This window comes from Mesocricetus auratus, unplaced genomic scaffold (genome assembly GCF_017639785.1).
Source record: "Mesocricetus auratus isolate SY011 unplaced genomic scaffold, BCM_Maur_2.0 Super-Scaffold_100007, whole genome shotgun sequence".
NCBI classification, from domain to species: domain Eukaryota; kingdom Metazoa; phylum Chordata; class Mammalia; order Rodentia; family Cricetidae; genus Mesocricetus; species Mesocricetus auratus.
This window is the reverse complement of record NW_024429191.1, coordinates 78,529,100-78,544,305: the sequence shown is the minus strand read 5'-3', so window position 1 is coordinate 78,544,305 and position 15,206 is coordinate 78,529,100.

The window sequence follows — 15,206 nt, the reverse complement described above, 5'->3', positions numbered from 1 at the left end:
TGAGGGTGTTGAAGGCCTAAGGGAAACCAGGAGTGAAAAGGGGAAAAGTACAGAGGGAAGGAAGGAAGGAAGACTTTTGGTATATATTTGCTTGGCTTCCTAAAGTGGGCTGGGATGGCGGAGATAAATGTGTCAAACTTCTCTGCTGGAACATTTAGCATTTTGGCATGCAACTGTTTATTTAAAGGGGCAGTACCCCTTTAAGGTAGGGTCTATCATTACTATTCCCCTTTTAGAGTAGAGAACAGTGACCTGTCTAAGGTCACACAGGAGCCAAGTGGCAAAACTAGCTGGCTCTGCCACATAAGGGTTCCAGTCTATAATTTGGGTCCCATCTGGATCTACTTTCCAGTTGCCAAGGCCTTCATCCTCCAGACAGTCACCCACCCCAATCAGAGGCCTGAAGGATGATGGGAAACAAGAGACTGCTTCAGGGGACTGCAAGTCAATAAAAGAACAGGAGTGTGTCTACACACAAGTTGTATGCACACAGCATTTTACACTCCCCAGCAACCCTGCTCTAAACACCTATTTTGCTGTGACCACCTCTACTTGGAGCAAATGTACCCTGTCCATGGGTTATGAATTTCCTGAAACAATAGGATTTCGCCATCTTGTGGGTTCTGCCTGTCTCAGAATCTCAGGAAGGATATCATTATAAAAGTAATGCCATTTCTGGGGCTATACCGCACCTTCATGATACTAGCTCAAACAGGTTGAGTCCTTCTGAGCTGTGCATACATTTCTCTGTGCCTGCCTCCAGCAGCAGGTTCCACAGGTCTAGAGTTCTTGGCTTCCCACCAAAAGAAATGGACTCTATACTGAAATGTCAGAGCCTCCAGACCATCAGTGTTCCCATCTGCCAGGAGAGACAAACCAAGGCTCCATTCCGGGGGAGCATGTGCATCTGTGAAGCAGGGAGTGATGCCAGGAGCCCAGGTACGATCGGGTATCCCCTGAGACACCCAGCCATTCCCAATTTGCTCACTCAGCAGCTTTTCCTTGTCTTCCGTAGCTCCTCCCTTTAAGCTAGTCACTTCATGGTTCCCAGCTCCATTCTGGCCGCTCCCTTGGTGAAGTGTACTTCTGATTCTCTCACTAGCTGCCTTTTCCTGGGTACCGTGGCACCCCATGGCATTCCTCCTTTACCTCCCAGTGCCCCAAAGCTCTTCCAGAACCAGAAAGATTTCTTTTCAGTATGGTGAGGCAGGGGCAGCTAGTCATAGGCATTGGATTAAGCATCCTATTGCCTACTAGTAGGAATGGATGGCATTCTGAGGTCCACAGTTACTTGGTATCTTCCACCAAATGGTTATGAAGTCACTGTCCTCACTGGCATTAGTTCCAATGCTTACACTGAGACAATCAAGTATGGACATTGTCTGCCAAGGTATTAATGTCATCGTGGACCTACTTAGTCCCTTTGTAACCTCAAATTGAGTTGCCAGGTCTCCCTATGACACCTTCCAAGTCCTCATTTTTCTGTTTACAATGCTTGTGCATGCGCATGTGCACCTGGGTGTGTGTGGAAGTTGGAGGATAGATAGCCTTTGGTGGTATCATCCTCAGAGATCCTACCCACCTCAAGGCAGGGTCTGTTACTGGTCTGGAGCTCACCAGCCAGGCTACACTAGACCCCACTACCTCCCCAGTGTTGGGATTTCAAATGGATGTCACTGTGTCGTTTTTATGAGAGTACTGAGGATTGAACTCAGGGACTTGTGCTTAGAAAGCAAGCATCTACTATTATTTTCCCAGCCCTTTTATTTTTACTCATCTTTTCTTTGTGCTTGAGATAGCCTTACTCTGTGTGTGTGTGTGAGAGAGAGAGAGAGAGACAGAGAGAGACAGAGAGAGAGAGAGAGAGAGAGAGAGAGAGAGAGAGAGAGAGAGAGAGAGAGAGAGAGAGAGAGAGTTTTTGTGTGAGCAGTGGGTTAAATTCCTGGCCATAGCTGATATACTCCCTAAAACTCTGGCTCCTGCCTCAGTTTTTGCTGCTTCTCAACATGCTGAGGAGTCAGCTGGTCAAACACGAACCATTTTCAGGCCTGTGGGTCTCTGCTTGGGATACTCACCATCCCTGGAATGGCATATCCATTCCTCCCTGTTTACCTTCCTCCCTCCTCTACCTCCCTTTTCTTTCTTCCAGAGAAGATTTTTCTGCATAGCTTTGGCTGTTCTGGAACTGGTTCTGTAGACCATGGTGACCTCTAACTCAGATCTTCCTGCCTCTGCCTCGTGAGTGCTGTGATTAAAGGTATGTGCCATCACCTTACCTTCTGCTTCTCTCTCTCTCTCTCTCTCTCTCTCTCTCTCTCTCTCTCTCTCTCTCTCTCTCTCTCTCTCTCTCTCTCTCTCTCTCTCTCTCTCTCTCTCTCTGGCACTTGGAGTAGAACCCAGAACCTCACATGTGCTGGGTGGGTTCCCCTAACCACTGAGATACACTCCAAGACTCCCACATCTTCCCTTTTATATCAGCCTTCTTTTTTTTTTCTTTTCTTTTTTTTTTTTTTTTGGTTTTTCGAGACAGGGTTTCTCTGTGGCTTTGGAGGCTGTCCTGGAACTCACTTTGTAGACCAGGCTGGCCTGGAACTCACAGAGATCTGCCTGCCTCTGCCTCCCGAGTACTAGGATTAAAGGCGTGTGCCACCAACACCCGGCTATCAGCCTTCTTTTTAAAAAGATTTTTTATGCTGCGTATGTGTGTGAGCTTTTAAGAGCTTATATGCTCTCATTGGGTGGTGCACACCTTTAATGCCAGCACTGAGAAGGCAGAGGCAGGTGGATCTCTGAGGTCCAGGCCAGCCTGCTCTACAGGGCTACAAAAAGAAATCCTGTCTCAGAGGGGGAAAAAAGAGTTTATATGCAGTGTGTGCATGTAAGAGCCCCCAGAGGCTAGAAGAGGGCATCAGATTCCCTGAAACTGGAGTTATAGATGTTTGTGAGCTGCTGTGTGTGCTGGAATTGAACCCAGGTCCTCTGCAAGAGCAACAAGCATGCTTAACAACTAAACCATCTCTCCAGCCTTTTCTTAACCAAACTTCTGATCTCTTCTCTAGTTCCATCTTCCTCATGGTAATCATCTTAGACATCCCTTAGAACTTCATGTTAGGAAATATTGACTGAATGGGTAGATGAACTTCAAAATTCTTTGTCTTGCAAGTGTTGTAAACTCCCCTCTGGAAACAGAACACTGAAGCTGAAAAATATACCCAGAGGGATTTCCGTAATAGAAAACTCCCAGACTGCAGAGTTGGCTCAGTAGTTAGGAGAGAGCATACTGTTCTTGTAGAGGACTTGGATTCAGTTCCTAGCATCTACGTTGGGTGCCTCACAACTACTGCTGACGTCAGCTGCAGTGGCGCCTCTAGCCTCGTATGCATGTACCCATACCCAAACACACATGTCACTTAATAAAAACCAAACTTGCTGCTGTTCCAGAGGACCTGGGTCCAATCCCAGCACTTATGTGGCAGCTCTAGTTCCAGGGGATCTGATGCCCTTTTCTGGCCTCTGAGGGCACCAGGGTTGCACCTGGTACACATACACACATACCTACAGGCAAAATACCCATATGCATAAAATAAAAACAAAATAAAATGAATAAGTAAATACATAGGGGAAAAAAAGAAACTTCCCTCAAATGAGTCCAGATGTGATTGATACTATGCCAGGTTCTGATAAAATATAACCGGAAATATAGCTCTCTTGTATCTTTTCTTGCGTTACAATGCATTAATCTGTGAATAAAACACATGCTTGCCATGTGGTGGTGTAGATGACCAGCAGCAGCTTATGGCCTAGGAACTGAGCATCCCGGGGTGGGGCTACTTTTCAGATCCTTTTAGCTAGAGTGTTAGACATGATTATACTCGTTGGCCCCTTTGCTGTTTCTGTGCTTCTGATGAAATAGTGACCATGTGATCATTTCTAGATCCCCTTCCTTCCAACCTGAAACATGGACTGAAGAGTGAAGGAGGCCAGGTGTGGTGGCACATAGCAGTAATCTCAGCACTCTGCAGGCTGAGGCAGGAGGATCGCAAGTTAGATCCTTGACTGGGCAACATAAATAAGTTCAAGGCCAGCAATGGCTTAATGAGAACCTTTCTTCTTCCTCTCTCTCTCTCTCTCTCTCTCTCTCTCTCTCTCTCTCTCTCTCTCTCTCTCTTTCTCTCTGTCTCTCTCTCTTGTTGTTTTTTTCAAGAGGGTGTTTCTCTGTGTAACCGCCCTGGCTGTCCTGGAACTCCCTCTATAGATCAGGCTGATCTCAAATTCAGAGACGCTGCCTCTGCCTTCTGAGTGCTGGGATTAAAAGCTGAGAACCTTTCCTAAGGAAAAAATAAAATAAAATACTGGGAGGTAAGCTCAGTGGCGTGTTTTGTCTTGAATGAGTAAAGAAGGCCCTGCATTCAATGCCAATATGACAAAACCAAACTAAACCATGCCTGCCCCCCCCCACACAGAGGGTTGGGGGGATCATCTGGAATCCCAGCACTTGGAAAGTAGAGGCAGGGAGATCAAGAGTTCAAGGTCATTCTTGTCTACACAATGAATTTGAGGCCAACCTAAACTATATGAAACCTTATCTCAACCCAGCATTCCAAAGGCAGAGGCAGAAACAGAGGCAAACGAGACTCTGTAAATTCAAGGCCAGTCTGGTTTACATAGAGAGTTCCAGTATAGTCAGGGTAGCACAGAGAGATCTTGTCCCAAAAAACTAAACAAAACAAACAAAAACCACACACACACACACACACACACACACACACACACACACACAAAGGGACAAGAGGATGAAAGACTGACAAAAAAGGAGAACGAGAAGGAGGAGAAGGGGAAAGAGGAGGAAAAAGAGGAAAGAAAGAGGAGAAGGGTAAGGAAAATAAGAAAGAAAGAAAGGGTGGCCTTTAATCCTAGTACTGGGGAGGCAGAGGCAGGCGGATCTTGTGAGTTCGAGGCCAGCCTGGTCTACAGAGTGAGTGCTAGGACAGCCTCCAAAACAATACAGAGAAACCCTGTCTCAAAAAACCAAAAATAAATAAATTAAATTAAATAAAAATAAAAAGAAAGGGTGAAGGAGAGTTGTATGTCTGTGGCTCTGTTCTAAGAGCCAGAATCTAAAATGACAACAAGCTCTTGTCCTTGATTTGAAAGGGTTTGCAATTAGTGGTAGAGGCAGATGTTCAAAATAGCTCCAAAAGCCAGTAAGAGCTGCTACACCACAAGGGATGAAGACAATGCTCTCAGAGGGACTATGGAAAACTTAAAGGAGAAGTGTCTTTGTATTGCTGTTCTAAACACAGGAACCATTCCAGCATTGCTGGAGTGCAGAATTAGTTTCTTGCCTGATATCAGGTCACCAAATCTAAAAGTGTCTTTAACACCATTGCATCAGACTTTTGGTTAAAAGTACAACCATGCACTGCTGAAGTCTGCAGACCATTTTCACATTGTGCAAGCATTGCACAGAGAACATACACAAACCAAGAGGCTCTGACATCACCAGAAGGTAAGGCTCTTAGGGGACCACTGGAGTGCATGCCATCCATCACTGGCTGAAAATGGTATGTGACACATGACTGTAAGAGAAAGGACATTGGCTAGCTTAAAGGGGAAAGGATAGTTCATGTTGGACAGCAGCCAAGATAGCCCTTGGTCTCCAAAGAATCACTGAGCACAGACCAGGAAGAGTAGGAACAGGGGATCTCCAGGGACTCTTATAGATGTGGTTGATGGACAGCCTTCTCTGACGTGTTGACATTAATGGAACTCAGCCTAACGGCTCTCAGGCTCTTTATCTCAATTTCAAGTTCCACACTCCTGGTGGAGAGAATTTGATTAAATCAGTTAACACTGATGTTTGCCCTGGATTTAATAATCTATGGCCAGGAGGATAGGATCTGTGCATGTGTGTACATGTTCCTGTGTTAAGGTGAAGATGTGTGCATATGTTTGTGTGTAAAAGTCCAGAAGACAACCTCTGGTGTTTTTCCTGAGGGATGCTGGCCATCTTGTTTTGTTTTTTGATGTGTGTGTGTGTGTGTGTGTGTGTGTGTGCGCGCGCGCGCGCGCGCTAATAAGATACAAGTGTTGAGCTGGGCGTTGGTGGCGCACGCCTTTAATCCCAGCACTTGGGAGGCAGAGACAGGTGGATCTCTGTGAGTTCGAGGCCAGCCTGGTCTACAAAGCGAGTTCCAGGACAGCTTCCAAGACAATACAGAGAAACCCTGTCTCAAAAAGCCAAAAAAAAAAAAAAACAAAAAAAAAACCCAAAAAACAAAACAAAACAAAAAAAGATACAAGTGTTGACCACATGAAAACAGTTGATTACATGAAAATAATGAGACAAGGCAGGGTGACTCCCCCTAGGCAAAACAAACAGTGGGCAAAAGGTAACAGAAAGACAGAAAGTTAGTATAAAAGTCATCTTTATTTTTGTAGAACAGTCTGGCCTCAAACTCACAGAGATCTTGATGTCTCTCTGGCTTCCAAGTTCATCACAATGCCCAGTGTTTGTTTTTATTTTTTTGAGTCAGGATTTCATGTAGCCAAGACTGTTTTCAAACTCACTATGTAGCTGAGGATGACCAATAAATGCCTCCTGCCTCCACCTCCTAAGTGCTGGGATTACAGGTGTATACCACCATACCAATTTGAGGTCTTGTTTTGTAGAAGAGAAAGCAGCTTATTTTATAGCAATGCTACAAACCCAGGAAGTTATTTCTCTGAACTGAATGAAACTTAGCATAAGAGAGATCAATAAAAAGCTGTCCAGTTGGAGAGATGCCTTGGTGGTTAAGAGCACTAGCTGCTCTTCTAGAGGGAGGTCCCGAGCAATTCCCAGCAACCACATGGTGGCTCACAACCATCTGTAATGAGATCTAGCACCCTCTTCTGGCATGCAGGCATACATGCAGACAGAACACTGTACACAAAATAAATTTTAAAAAGGAAGAAGCTTGGATTTGTGAAACAGCCATGTAAGTTGGTTTAAATAAATAAAAATAAAAAGCTAAGCCGGGCGTTGGTGGTGCACGCCTTTAGTCCCAGCACTCGGGAGGCAGAGGCAGGTGGATCTCTGTGAGTTTGAGACCAGCCTGGCCTACAAGAGCTAGTTCCAGGACAGCCTCCAAAGCCACAGAGAAACCCTGTCTCAAAAAAACAAAACAAAACCAAAAAAAATGTTGTCCTTGGCCAGTCAGTGGTGGCACACCTCTTTAGCACCAGCACTCAGGAGACAGAGGCAGGGGAAGTTCGAGTTCGAGGTCTATAAATAAGTTCCAGGACAGCCAGAGCTGTTATATAGAGAAACTCCATCTTGGTTGGAAAAAGAAGAAGGAGGAAGAGGAAGAGGAGGAGAAGGAGGAGGAAGAGGAGGAGAAGGAGGAGGTGGAGGAGGAGGAGGAGGAGGAGGAGGAGAAGAAGAAGAAGAAGAAGAAGAAGAAGAAGAAGAAGAAGAAGAAGAAGAAGAAGAAGAAGAAAGCTGTCCTTGAAGTGGTTAGATATTAGATGAGTTGGTCAAAGGATGGAGCTAGGAAAAAAATAAAAGGGCAAAATGTAGAATTAGAGACAGTGTCTGGGAGTGTAACTCAGTGGTGGAGGTTGGTTCATCCCCAGCACAGCAAACAATCAGTCAAGCAAATAAACAGACAGGGCAGTCCTCCTCTAGGCAATTATGGGCCTAAAAAGTGCATGATCAGAAATGAGAAGGCCATCTGTTGTGGTTTGAATGAAAATGGCACTCACAGGTTCATATATTTGAATGCTAGGACACTTAGTTGGTAGAACTGTTTTGGGAAGGATTTGGAGGTGTGGCCTTGTTGGAGAAGGTGTGCCACTGGGGGTGGGCTCTCAGGTTTCGAAAACCCACACAAGCCAGGCCTTGTCTCACTCCCTCTGCCTCCAACGTTCAGATCAGGATGTAAAGCTCTCAGCTCTGCTGCGGCGCCATGCCTGCCTGCTCGCCTGCTGGTGTGCTTCCTGCCATGCGGATGATGGACTCGCCTCCTGAAACAGAGCAAGCCTTGGGTTGAATGCTTTCTTTTGCAAATTTTCTTAGTCATGGTGTCTCTTCACAGCAATAGAACGCTGAGACACCTTCCTGCTGGTACAGGACTCTTTCATAAGCATCACTTTGGGCCACTCTGCTGGATATATAATGTCTCTTGCTCAGATTGGCCCTGCTCCTTCCCTCAAGGGCTTCGTGACCATGAGCTGACATCCTGCTCCTGTCCTCGGTTGCTCTGTTAAGGGTAGATGCTGAGTTCTGGGTGAATGAACTTCCAGGCTCTGATGGTTGGAGTGGGAGGTCGTAGAACTGGATCCTATTTTCAGTCAGTTCATGACACAATGGCAGGACTTTCATGGGACACGCCACAAACTCTTGTTCCTGGAATTGCCTTTCCCAAGGTATGGCTGCCCAACTCTTTGTTTTGCAGTTTGAGCCCAATTTCAGCTTCTTCCCTCCCTCTTTCCTTTAAACCTTTTTTTAAAATATGGGGATGGGAGAGATGGCTCAGAGGTTAAGAGCGTTGGCTGCTCTTCCAGTTCAATTCCCAGCAACCACATGGTGGCTCACAACCATCTATAAAGAGATCTGGTGTCCACTTCTGGCATGTAGGCATTTGTGCCTGCAGAACACTATATGCATAATAAATAAATAAGTCTTTTAAAAACCCAAAATACAATTACATCATTTTCTACTTCCCTCCCTCTACTAACCCCTCCCATGTGCCCTGCCCCTTGCTCTCTCTCAAATTCATGGCCTCTTTCTCTTTGAGAGAAATATGACATATATTTGCGTGGTATCTTCCATCATAGGTACTTACTCTCAACCTCTGGGAGGCAATCAAGGACAACAGCAATAACCTGTAATGTTTTGGGAGTCTTTTGGACTTCCCTGACCAATAACTCATAAGAGGGCTTCTCATGCTTGGTGCTGGGGTTTGTTAGATGGTCTATGGGTCTTGGGGGGAGCTCTGCCACCCAATGCCCTCCTTTTAAAAATATGCTTTTTGTTTGTTTGTTTCAGATGGCTCTCCCGTATCCAAGGCTGGCCTTGAACTTGATATATAGTCAAGAATAATCTCCTGATCTTTCTGCCTCCAACTCCTAAGTGCTAAGATTTTTGACATGTACCACCACAGCTGGTTTATGTGGTGGTGGGTATAGAACCTAAGAATGCATGTGTGCTAGGTAAACCCTCTGTTAACAGAAAAACTGGTGTCTTACACCAACGATAGAAACTTAATGCAAGTTAACTAAGGGAAGAATTATTACATTCTCTCTTTTCTGATGGGGGTGTCAAAACTTGAGAAAGGATAAGGAACAGTGTAGGGTGAGTCAGAGTCCAGATTCAAACCTAGTATGTCTCTCTTACATGAACATTCAAGTTCATGCAACTGCTTCTACTGATCACTATGCTGGTCAAGGGATGCAAGAATGTCTCAGAGGGAAAATGTAGATGACTAATAGTATGGGATTCTATAGCAAAATCAAATTCTGGAGAAAAGATATCAACTCTGATAGCAAGGCTTCTGGTGGCTGCCAGGGTCCTGTCCTACAGATAAGAAAAAGCGGAAGGCTCTCTGAAACAAGTACGGTAAGGGCACGGGGGTCATGATGGAAGGAGGGCAACTTGAGGAAATATCAGCTTCCAAGACAGGAGAGAGAAAGCATCATCAGAGACAGACAGAAGGGAGGGAATAAGAGGAAGTCAAGAGAGGAGAGAAGAGACCAACAGCTCATCTAGCTGTTCATTCTTTCTTGAAGGGGTGAGGGGAGGAGGACAGGGTCTTATTACAAAGCTGTAGCTAGCTACCTGGACCTCTGTACATAGAGTAGGTTGACCTCAAGTCACAGTGATCTGTGCTAGGATTAAGGGCAAGCACTACCGTGTCCATTCATTCATTGGAATATTTATTTTATAAGTTTTTAATTATGCATATGTATGTGCCTTTGTATGAATATGTGCACATGAGTGTGGGTACCTGCAGAGGTCAGAAAAGGGTGTCAGATCCCTTGGAGCTGGAAGAAAAACCCATCTTGGGTCCTCTGCAAGGGCAGTATGGTGCTCTCTTAACCACTGAACCATTTCTCTAGTCTCTCTCTCTCTCTCTCTCTCTCTCTCTCTCTCTCTCTCTCTCTCTCTCTCTCTCTCTCTCTCTCTCTCTCTGGATAGGGTCTTATGGATCCTGGGTTATCTTTGAACTCACCAAGTATCCAAGGATGACTTTGAACTCCAGATCCTCCTTATTCTACCCCTTAAACACTGGACTAACAGGTGTGTGCCACTACACCACTTTTATGGGATGCTGAGGGTCAAACCTAGGTCTTCATACATGCTAAGGCAAGCATTTTACCAAATGAGCTACACCCCTAGCCCTCACTCACTAGTTATCAAGCACAAAACATAGGATGTGCATTGCATTAGGCACTAGGGAGGCAAATGAACAGACATCCACTTCCCGGGAACTACCAGTATGATGAAGACACAGATAAGACTGAACAGATATGGGCTGGAGAGATGGCTCAAAGGTTAAGAGCACTGACTGCTCTTCCAAAGGTCCTGAGTTCAATTCCCAGCAACCACATGGTGGCTCACAACCATCTAGAATGAGATCTGGTGCCCTCTTCTGGCATGTAAACAGAACACTGTATAATATGTAATAAATAAATCTTTAAAAAAAAAGACTGAACAGATACAAAAGAGTAACAGACAGAAAGAGAAGAAGATGTGGGAAGCAACTTTAGATAAAACCTGTCTGAGTAAGATGCCAAGTGTGAGAAGGAACAAGCCATGCCACAGCCAGGGAAGGGACAGGAAGAGCATCTGCAGAGGCCCTGAATTGGGAAATGGCCTGGCTGGAATCCAGTGGGTAGCAGGGAGGCTGGCAGCAAGCAAGGCTTTGAAGGGTGGAATAAAGAACCCTTTCTATCCTAGGGCCCTCCAGGAAGTCACCGCAGGAACAGAATGACAAGGTATGAATAATGGTTTAAGCAATACAGGAAAAAACCTTGGCCTTGATACTGAATGGGGAGGATCATTCTCTGGACTAAGGGAAAGTGAGAAGTTCGAATATGAATGCCTGACAACTGTTTTGCAGGATGATCTGAGATGTCCTCAATAAATATATCTGCTAATTTCTGTGATACTAAGGACAAAAAATCCCAGCACCTCCAGTTTCTTCTTGTACTATTGGATCACTATGGCAACTTATCACCCACTTAGCATCTTCAAGGCACTCCTCCAAATCTCATCTTTACCATGCTTTCTTTTTACTTAGAGACCAAGAAGATAGAGGGTAAATAAAATGTTTCTAGAACCTTACAAAGTTGAATCAATATCAGTTATTGAGATAGCCTACAGTTCTTGAATCTTTCAAGTAACAAGTAGAAAACTAACTTGGCTGGCTACCTATTGTATTGTGATGAACTATCCATAAATTTAGTACTGCTTTTTTTCCCCCTGAGACAGGGTTTCTCTGTGTAGCTTTGCAGACCTGATGGCCTCTGCCTCCTGAGTGCTGGGATTAAAGGTGTGCACCACCACCACCTGGCTTTAGTAATGTTTTTTAAAAATTAAAACAAAAATGGACTGGAGAGATGGTTCAGGGGTTATAGACATTGGTTATTCCCAGAAAAACCTGTTTTTTGTTTCCAGGTATACACACGCACCCATAATTTTTTTTTTGTTGTTTTTTGAGACAGGGTTTCTCTGTGGCTTTGGAGGCTGTCCTGGAACTTGCTCTTGTAGACCAGGCTGGTCTTGAACTCACAGAGATCCGCCTGCCTCTGCCTCCCAAGTGCTGGGATTAAAGGTGTGTGCTGCCATCGCCTGGCTACCCATAAATATTCTTAAAGATTTATTTATTTTTACTTCATGTATATGAGTATTTTGCCTGAATGTATTTATGTACATCAAGTTCATGTAGTGACCTGAAGGAAGCCAGAAGAGGAACATTGGATCTTCTGGAACAAGAGTTACAGGTGGTTATGTGCCACCATGTGGATGCTGGGAACTGAACTCAGAACCCCTTGTTAATTTTTAGTATGTACATATACATGTCTAGGTGTGAATATGTGCACATGAGTGCTGGTACCTATAGCGGCATCTTGCTTTGCCAGTGAACTTTCGGTGGTGGCCACACCCTATGGGCGTGGCTTCGGGCGTGCAGGTGGTACCCCCAGAGGCCAGAAGAGGGTGTCAGATCTCTTGGAGCTGGAGTTACATACAATTATGATATGACTTGACCTGGATGCTAGGAATCCAACTGGGGTCCTCTGCAAATGGTCTGCAACTTGCTGTGTAAATCAATCTGGTCTTGCACTCACAGAGACACACCTTGCATCTGTCTTAGTGCTGGGATTAATAGTATGTGTGACTACTCCAGACCCTCATTAAGTGCTCTTAACTGCTTATCCATCTCTCCAGTCCCCGTTCCTAAATTTGGTCATTCAAAGCAACAGTTAATTTTGCTCATCAATTGCTATCTATGTAGGCCTTAGCATAAACTGATCATCTGTTGCTATGGTGACACCCTCCAAGTGTCAGGGTTAGAGGTATGCTTCACCACAAAAGAGCTGTCTTGCTGGGCGGTGGTGGCGCATGCCTTTAACTCCCAGCAGAGGCAGAGGCAGGTGGATCTCTGTGAGTTCGAGGCCGGGCTGGACTGACAGCCTCCAAAACAATACAGAGAAACCCTGTCTCGTAAAAACAAAACAAAACAAAACAAAAAAAAGAGCAGTCTTTTATTTCCTAAATCTTAGTTTTCTCTGCTGTTAAATAAGAACTATATGCCTGGAATCCTACTGTTTGGGAGGTAGAGGTAGGAGAATCAGGAGCTTAAGACCAGCCTCAGCAAAATAAGCAAAATAAGTTGGAGGCAAACCTGGGCTATATGAGACACTGTCTCAGGAGGAAAAAAAAATACAGGCATTGTAGCTCATACCTCTCTAATCCCAGAGCATGGGAGGCAGAGGAAAGAGGATCATTTAAAGTTTGAGGCCAGTCTGGCCTATGTAGTTTATTTAGGCTAGCCAGAGCTGCATAGTAAGACCCTATCTCACACTCTATCCCCAAGACGAGATTTATAATAACTGCCACACTGGGTTAGATGCCCAGTGTAGTTTTTGAAACATAGATATTAGTTAATAAATGTTAACCATTGATTTTACTTACAAGGAAGTGAGCTAACAAATGGATTCATTACAGTTCAAGGTGATGGATATTATTCTAGATGGGAAGAGACCTGTCCAGGCAGTCTAGCAGAAGAGATTAACTTTTCTGAAAATACCTAGGAAAACCCAGAGGAGGTGATTATTGAAGAATCATAGTTTTCTCATAGCACATGGGAGAAAGTATTCTAGCTGGAAGAAAGAACAACCATAAAGACACAAAGTTACAGAGAACCTGACCCACTCAAGAGCAGGGAGATGAGATACATTTAGTTCGGGGACTTAGGATCCATGGAAAGAGGCTGCAGTTCAGGTCAGACTGGATTTGCTGAGTCAAATCAACAGGAAAGAAGGGACATGATTGAGCACCTACTGTATGCTCTGTGTTGGGTGGCCATTAACCTACATTTAACTCTGATTTTTGTTAGCTGTAGAGATCAAGCCTTTATTGCAAGACAGGGATGGGGACGTTTCTGCTGGCCTTTCAGTTCCTTTAGTCCTCTGATGGCAGACTGGGCCATGACAGAAGTGATGCTGTGGGTGGGAGTTCCCAGCAACCCCTGTTTTTACAGAGGAACTGCAGTGACCCAGCCCATGTCTGCATCTTGATTTTGCTACAGAAGAAGCATGTATATTTGGTGTACTGGTGGATTTCAATTTTCTCCACCACATTTTCTGCATTTTCTGGAAGGAGGCACTATAGTGGGTCTGGCATTTAGTGACCATGTTGGCCTTTCAGTTTATCCATGTCTCTGTGATGTAGGTCCAAGCCTACATCAGAGCTGAAGTCTGTTTTTTTGGGGGGGGCAGTTTTTTTTTCTGTAAGCATATTAGTGAATGGGAGAACCTTTTAAATCAGCAGTGAAATACTGAATGTTAGTTTATTTAACCTTTAGGATAAAGTCTGTGGCAGCATAGAAGGCTAGGCTAGAGAGAGGAGAGAATAGACCTATGGCAAAGTACTGTAGTAAGAGAACTACAGACTAGCCTGGTCTATAGAGCGAGTTCCAGGACAGCCTCCAAAGCCACAGAGAAACCCTGTCTCAAAAAACCAAAAAAAAAAAAAAAAAAAAAAGAGAACTACAGCCTTTAGACAAGAGGGTTTCATGGAGAGGTGGAGAAAGGCCAGTGGCAGCTCTCTCTCTCTCTCTCTCTCTCTCTCTAAATATATATATATATATATATATATATATATATATATTTAATTTTTTAAAATGAGATGAGCCAAATAGACCAGGCTAGCATCAAACTGTTCTCCTGCCTCAGTTTACAAGTGCTGGGGATATAGCCATATACCAACCACCATTCTGGACTTGAACAGGGTTTTAAAGATGGAGCGGATGGCCAGGCAGTGGTGGCACACCCCTTTAATCCCAGCACTCAGGAGGCAGAGGCAGGCGCATCTCCATGAGTTTGAGGCCAGGCCGGTCTACAAAGCTACCTGTCTTGAAAAACAAACAAACAAACAAGATGGAACAGATGGGTTCGTGGGGGGTTATGAGGTGACGGAAGATCTACTCAGGGAGGGCAGGGCTGGAGTGGTTAGATGAAGCTGTGCTGCAGGAGACAAAATCGTGCCAGTTGGCATAGTGCTGAGTCACTCAGGTTATTTTGACCTGAGTGTTCTGTGCTCCCTCCCCAGTGCGCGCGAGCGCGAGCGTGTGTGTGTGTGTGTGTGTGTGTGTGTGTGTGTGTGTGTGTGTGTGTGTGTGTGTCTCCCAGTGTTGGAGACCAAACTCAAGAACTCTGCCACTAAGCTGAATCTTCCTTTTTTTTTTTTTTTTTTGATTTTTTGTTTTGAGGTAGGGTCTTCACTATGTAGCTCTGACTGTCCTGGAACTCTTTATGTAGACTAGGCAAGTTTCCTTAAATTCACAGATATCTGCCTTAGTGCTGGGATTAAAGGTGTATGCCTAAAACATCAGACAATAACAAAAGGGCAATGAATATATTGTGTTTTTTCAGTAGGAAATCATTAAGCAAATATTAAACTACATTATCAGGAGCTAGTCAACTGCATGAACTATCAA